Source organism: Martes martes (genome assembly GCF_963455335.1).
Source record: "Martes martes genome assembly, chromosome: 10".
Lineage (NCBI taxonomy): Eukaryota > Metazoa > Chordata > Mammalia > Carnivora > Mustelidae > Martes > Martes martes.
The window spans coordinates 37,028,198-37,034,227 of NC_137898.1; the positions used below are offsets into that span (position 1 = coordinate 37,028,198).

The window sequence follows — 6,030 nt, forward strand, 5'->3', positions numbered from 1 at the left end:
AAAATCCAAATAACTCCCTGTATCCTTAAAGTGGAGCTCTTAGCTTTGGGCTCAGATTGGATCCTTTGTCTCTATACCTTAGAGATAATTCTTCCCTGTTGAGACCAGAAAATTCACTAAAGCTGCCATTACAATATTGTTGCATCTACCTAAAAGGACTATTCAAAGGACATTTCATTGTTCTGTAAGAAAGAGAACTGAGACTTCACCTGTTTTACAAGAAGAGGATGTGGAACTTCTGTGGTATACATTTGTATGTGTGCATGTCTTCTCCCTGATAAGTGTCTCCATGTGTAACGAAATTCAAGCTGAAATTTAAATCCCATTAAAACATACCATATGGTAGTGAATCTGTGAGGACAGAGAAATAGAGTCATCATCAGTCACCAGTCTCTCCCAAAAAGAACCCAGCAGCTATGAAAGTTCACATCTCGACATTAACAGCTATATAAATAGGGACAAAATATTATTGACATCCATAATACATTGTAAGAATTAATTGTGATAATCTATGTAAAGCACTCAAAACAGCATCTGGTTAATGGTAAGTTTCTATAGATAAAATCATTGTATAATTACATCACTTTATGTATATATGTTATATTATTTTATGTATATATTTTATTATTTTGTACATTTTGCTTTTTCCCATTTTCCTGAACTTTATTTTCTTTTAATTTTTTATAGATTTTATTTATTTATTTGACAGACAGAGATCACAAGTAGGCAGAGAGGCAGGCAGAGAGAGAGAGAGGGAAGCAGGCTCCCCGCTGAGCAGAGAGCCTGATGTGGGGCTCGATCCCAGGACCTTGGGACCTGAGCCAAAGGCAGAGGCTTTAACCCACTGAGCCACCCAGGTGCCCCTCCTGAACTTTATTAAAGAGAAAGCAATGATGGTAGATCTCTAGAAACATAGTCAATTTTCTAGGATCCTTCCCTCGAAAATGTGACATTTGATTTCCAAACACATGCCAGAGCATACATGGTTCCCAATTGTACTAAGTAGGTGAGAAGCTGAAATCATAAAATGTTCGTCTTCAAACTTTCCCCAGCCTGTGGTCTGTCTTTGGATAAACAGTAATTGCCTGAACAGCTACTATGACTTCATGAATTTTTGTCTATAGCTCTCTGAGCTCTTCCATATGCAGCAAACAGAGAATTTGAGCTGCTTCATTAAGAGCTGCATCTCCTGTGTCAAAACCAAGAATATGTTTGTCTAAAGCAACTAGCAAGAACATCTAGGTGAATCAGTGGGTTAAAGCCTCTGTCTTTGGCTCCGGTCATGGTCTCGAGGTCCTGGAATAGAGTCCTGCATCTGGCTCTCTGCTCAGCAGGGAGCCTGCTTCTCCCACATCACCCCCCGCACCCCTACCCCCCGCCTGCCTCTCTGCCTACTTGTGATCTCTGTCTGTCAAATAAATAAATAAATAAACTTAAAAAATAATAATAATAAATAAAGCAACCAGCATGCCCTCTTTTATTTGATTTGCTTTCGCAACTGCCTCCTTTGTCAGGAGCCCCTGTACCAAAATGTGAATTGCCTTAAGCATTATTGGGTAATCATGATGCTGAATCTGAAGAAGGTTGGCCAAAGCCATTACAATAGCCTTAAAACAGAGATTATTTACATCGGAATTGATCAATGGCTCTGCATTTTTAGCTGCATTGTCAACATTTCTTGTATTATCAGGTAGCAAGTCCTTGTATCTTTCATCATTATTTCCATATACAAGTCTAACGGCTAAACCAAGAAGCCAGTCAATTGCTTCTTGTCGATCTTGAATCTTGAAAAGACAGTTCACATCTCTAAGATACTTTTCAAAGAATTTGGGCCAATCCCTGCTGTGGATGTTTCTTAAACTACCTCTGTCTTCAGTCTTTTAGTGTCAGATTTTCTGGTCTTCAGGCCGAACAATAAAGTTTCTAAATTCTGTTTCGTCTTTGCAGTGCAGGTAATTGAAGTTCGTCAACTTATGTTGGAACATGGTCCCCACTCTCGCTGGGTGAAGAGAGGCCAGGAGGAGGAGGCAGTGCAGGCACCTGCGACATGGCAAGAGCTGTTTTGTAACATTTTAAATACGATTTTTCCAAAATGGTACCTTTAGTCCCATTAACTTTGTAATATTTATACCTTTAATGACTATATACAGTAATAAGTATACCTTTTTTCCCAAAAGATGTATTTATTTATTTTTTAGAGAGAGCACAAGCAAAAGAGGTGGGGCAGAGGAAGAGAGAGGCAGAGTGCCAATGGGGGAGGGGTAGAGGAAGAGGGGGAGAGAATCTCAAGCAGATGCCTGGCTGAGCAGAGCCCAACATGGTGATCCATCTCAGGACACTAAGATCATGACCTGAGCCAAAACCAAGAGTTGGATGCTTAACTAAATGTGCCATGTAGGAGTCCCTAGTATACTTTATTTTAATATTGTAACTCAGGGTTGTTTTAACACACATTTCTTTGATAATTATATTAACAGTGAATATATTCTTAATGTGTTTACTATTTGCTTTTATTCCTTTTTAATTGACCTCTGTATATTAATTATACTTTTAAAAATTTAGTACTAAATATAAAAGTGTATATTTAGTATTTAGTTACTAAATGGTTATGAGTTAAAAAAAAGTTGAATTAGGCATTTTTATTTATAACACTAGTGCATCTATTAAGATGAGTTGGCGCATCATTACAAGATGGCTCCAGATTTGATAGATGACTGGGAAACAAAGAGAAAACTCTCCAGAGTTGTTTAGAGTTGTCATGATTCTCTTAATCCAGAGCTGCCTTATTGACCATGCTCAAAATGACTAACATGGGGGAAAAGGCAAAAGTATGGAAAACTAGCATTTGAAAGGAAAAAATCAAAAAACAAAATAAGTTGCAATTCTTTCAAAATTGGATTTAAAAAAAAAACCAGATAAGCTATCATTCTCTTGAAATATATAGAACAGTTAACATAGATGTTGACCTTAAAGCTTAATCAGTTGTGTTATTTACAGGGAAATATATATCAAGGGACCAGGTAAATGAGAGTGAGTTAATGGAAAGAAATAAAGGGATTCTGTCATAAGAAAAATGAGGATAAATCTTGAATTATTAATTCTTCTGAATTTCCCAGTTGTTTTTTAAGGTAGATGATTGCCATAGTCATTAGATATAGATATAGATATAGATATATAGATATAGATATAGATATATAGATATAGATAGAATTGATAAATAGTAAGTATATTTGAGCCAGCGGTCTCCCTACCCATTTGACTACCCTATGGTACAATTTAATTTGGTCACAATTAAGATGCCTCTCTGTTGAAATGCTTAAGTGGTAAAGGAATGTTACGAAGGAGTGTAAATCCTTTCAGTTAGCCTCCTATCTGGCTAATACACCACACTTACTGTAGTCTACATTTAGACTTCTCACTGAAGCTAAACTGACACAATTTCCTTGGAAATATGGTATAGGGTCTGCCCATACTATTTTTATTGTTTATCCAAAGCAGATAATGACTGTTTTTAACCCTGGTTTAATCAAATGAGAACTCTTTTTCAACTGATATATAGCAGGTAAGAACATTTAGGACTGTTAGTAAATGAGTTTGTAGGTAAAGGAATGCTTTTTGATACTCTGTAACTTAAGACAGTTTCTGAGGCAAGGGAGAGAATGGTGGGATGAACAGTCCATTATCTTACCACACATAGTCTTTTACTGCACTGTCATTAGACATACCCAAGTCCAAATCACAACTCCATTATTCTTGATCATATATTTCCTCAATTTTTCTGGATCTTATGTTTAATTTCCTACATAATAAAATATAATAAAACGCAACTTGGTATTTTTGAAGGGATTAAAATTAGTTCCTGTGTGGAAGTCTTCCAATAAAATGGTTCAAAGAGGAAAAGAAACCCGAAAATGCAGTGTCTCCTTTCTCTTCATGTATATTCTAAAATACATAGATGGTGGTAGTGAGGTGGGACTCCTGTGTATTCCAAGGACAATTGCTGTCTGTGACTGAAGAGTCCAAAAACATGTAAAATATTTTCCTTAGTATAAAACTTATTGTTTGAGTATTTTTTGACACCAACCACCTATTCTTCAATGCTCCAATTCTCTTATTCTCTGACGCTGAGTGTCCAACAATTTAGTTTGTTCACTTCTGACACTTAAGTAGAGTTAGAGTCAGACCCCATAAGTTAAAAGGCTCAGTCCCATAAGAATTACTTCACTTCAGATACTGCTTACAAATGGAGTACCCACGCCACCTGGACTTCTTCCCTGCTGACTACAAGTTGAAGTTGTACAAGTTGGAGTACCCAGGCCACCCATACTTCTTCCCTGCTGACTACAACCCCTTCCCTGGGTTCCACAGTTTCCTAGAAGGACTCACAGAATACAATGAAACACACACCTATTGGTTTACTTTGAAGGGTCCAAGTTAGCAACAGTCATTTGGAAGAGAGGCATAGGACAAGGTATACGGGGGAAACAGGGAGCTTCTTGCCCCCTCATGGTGTGCCACTCTCCCAGCATCTCAATGTGTTCACTACTCAGAAGGTCTCTGAACCCTGTTATTACTGTTTCTTTAAAAGGAGGTTTCATTTTATAGGCATGATTGATTGAGTCATTGGTGACTGATGATTAATGCAACTTCCATTCCCTAGCTCCTCTCGTCTCTCTGGAGGTCAGGGGATAGGGCTGAAAGTTCCAACTCTTTAATCATACCTTCATCTTTCTTGAGAGCAGCCCCCATCCTGAAGCTGTCTAAGGATCCCGCCCATCTGAGGTCAGCCTCATTAGAAGAGTTTCCTATCATCCAATCACTCAGAAAATTCCAAGAGTTTTAGGAGTTCTATGTAAGGAACCAGGGATAAAGACCAAATAGCTTTCTATGATACCACACACAGTATATTAGGACAGGAAGGGAACATGCAGATCTGCCATATCGCTATACAGATGGAAGGGCAGTAAGTCAGAAAAGGGGAAGGGACATGTTAAGAGCAAAGCCTGAGTTCCAGTTCTCCTGATGCCAAGGTGTATAGGAATATATCCTCTTAAGAACCTTTTTTTGTGTTTGTGCACAGTTGCTAATATTCCTGTTATCCCTAATCCACTTGTTAATGTACTAGATATTTTATTTTCCTTCATCACTTACCTTCAATTTACCTTGATTATGGAAATACATTTATATTTTGCCAGCTTGTTAATCCCCTTAAATAATTGGTGGATAATTAACCCCAGTAATATCCTAGTTAGCTAGAATTTAACTATAGCTAAACATACTCTAAAAATAAAAATCAAACCTGGAAGGTTACTTCCTTATTAGGTAGCATTAAATAAAAATCGATTCTTCCTTTCTTCTGCTAAATTTAATAAAAATCTTCATTTTACTTTGACATTTTTGTCTTTCTGTTTCCATGTTTTAAAAGGTTAGAAATAACAATATTTCCCTTCTCAATATTTGCCAATCTATAAAAGCTATTTACTGCTTACAATCCAGTAAACAGAACCAAAACATTCATATGTTTCTTTCCAGCATTTATTAAATCTCTAGTTTTGAATGATGCTGCAAGGTTTAACAAAATTTAACAATAAAAAGACAGAGCACAGTCTCTATGGTTTAACATGATATTAAATATATTTTTTAAGGTCACCATAGTTCTGTTTACTAGGAAATGATTTGAAACCAGAAATCAGTAGTTGATGCATTTAACTTTGAAGTAAACATTTTTTGAGTGTGATTTAATCAGATGATAGCTCACAGTCAATATCAGGAAAGACAGTGGAAAGAAACATAAGGTTATGATGTTGAGACTCTTGTGAATAAATTTAGTGTTTTAGTTCTTTTTTTCTTTATAGGTGATGATCTATGCTTATTTAAGACTATAAATAAACTCTTAAAATTATAACCAACTTTAATAAAGACCCAAATTAAATATATTTTGGCATATTCACAAAGTATCTTTTGATATTTTCATAATACCAAGAAAATTGAAAATTGTGTGTTAAAGTTTATGCTTGTATGTGTTATACA

At 36.2% G+C, this 6,030-nt stretch overlaps 1 pseudogene across 1 annotated transcript; it reads right to left on the bottom strand.

The window, feature by feature from the left end:
* Positions 1 to 1,037: 1,037 nt before the first annotated feature.
* LOC308350801 (RNA transcription, translation and transport factor protein-like) lies at positions 1,038 to 1,985 on the bottom strand (annotated as a pseudogene). The gene is made up of 2 exons: positions 1,464 to 1,985; positions 1,038 to 1,226 (listed from the first exon to the last, which is right to left on the bottom strand). The product of its transcript is annotated as an RNA transcription, translation and transport factor protein-like (transcript).
* Between the last annotated feature and the right edge of the window lie 4,045 nt (positions 1,986 to 6,030).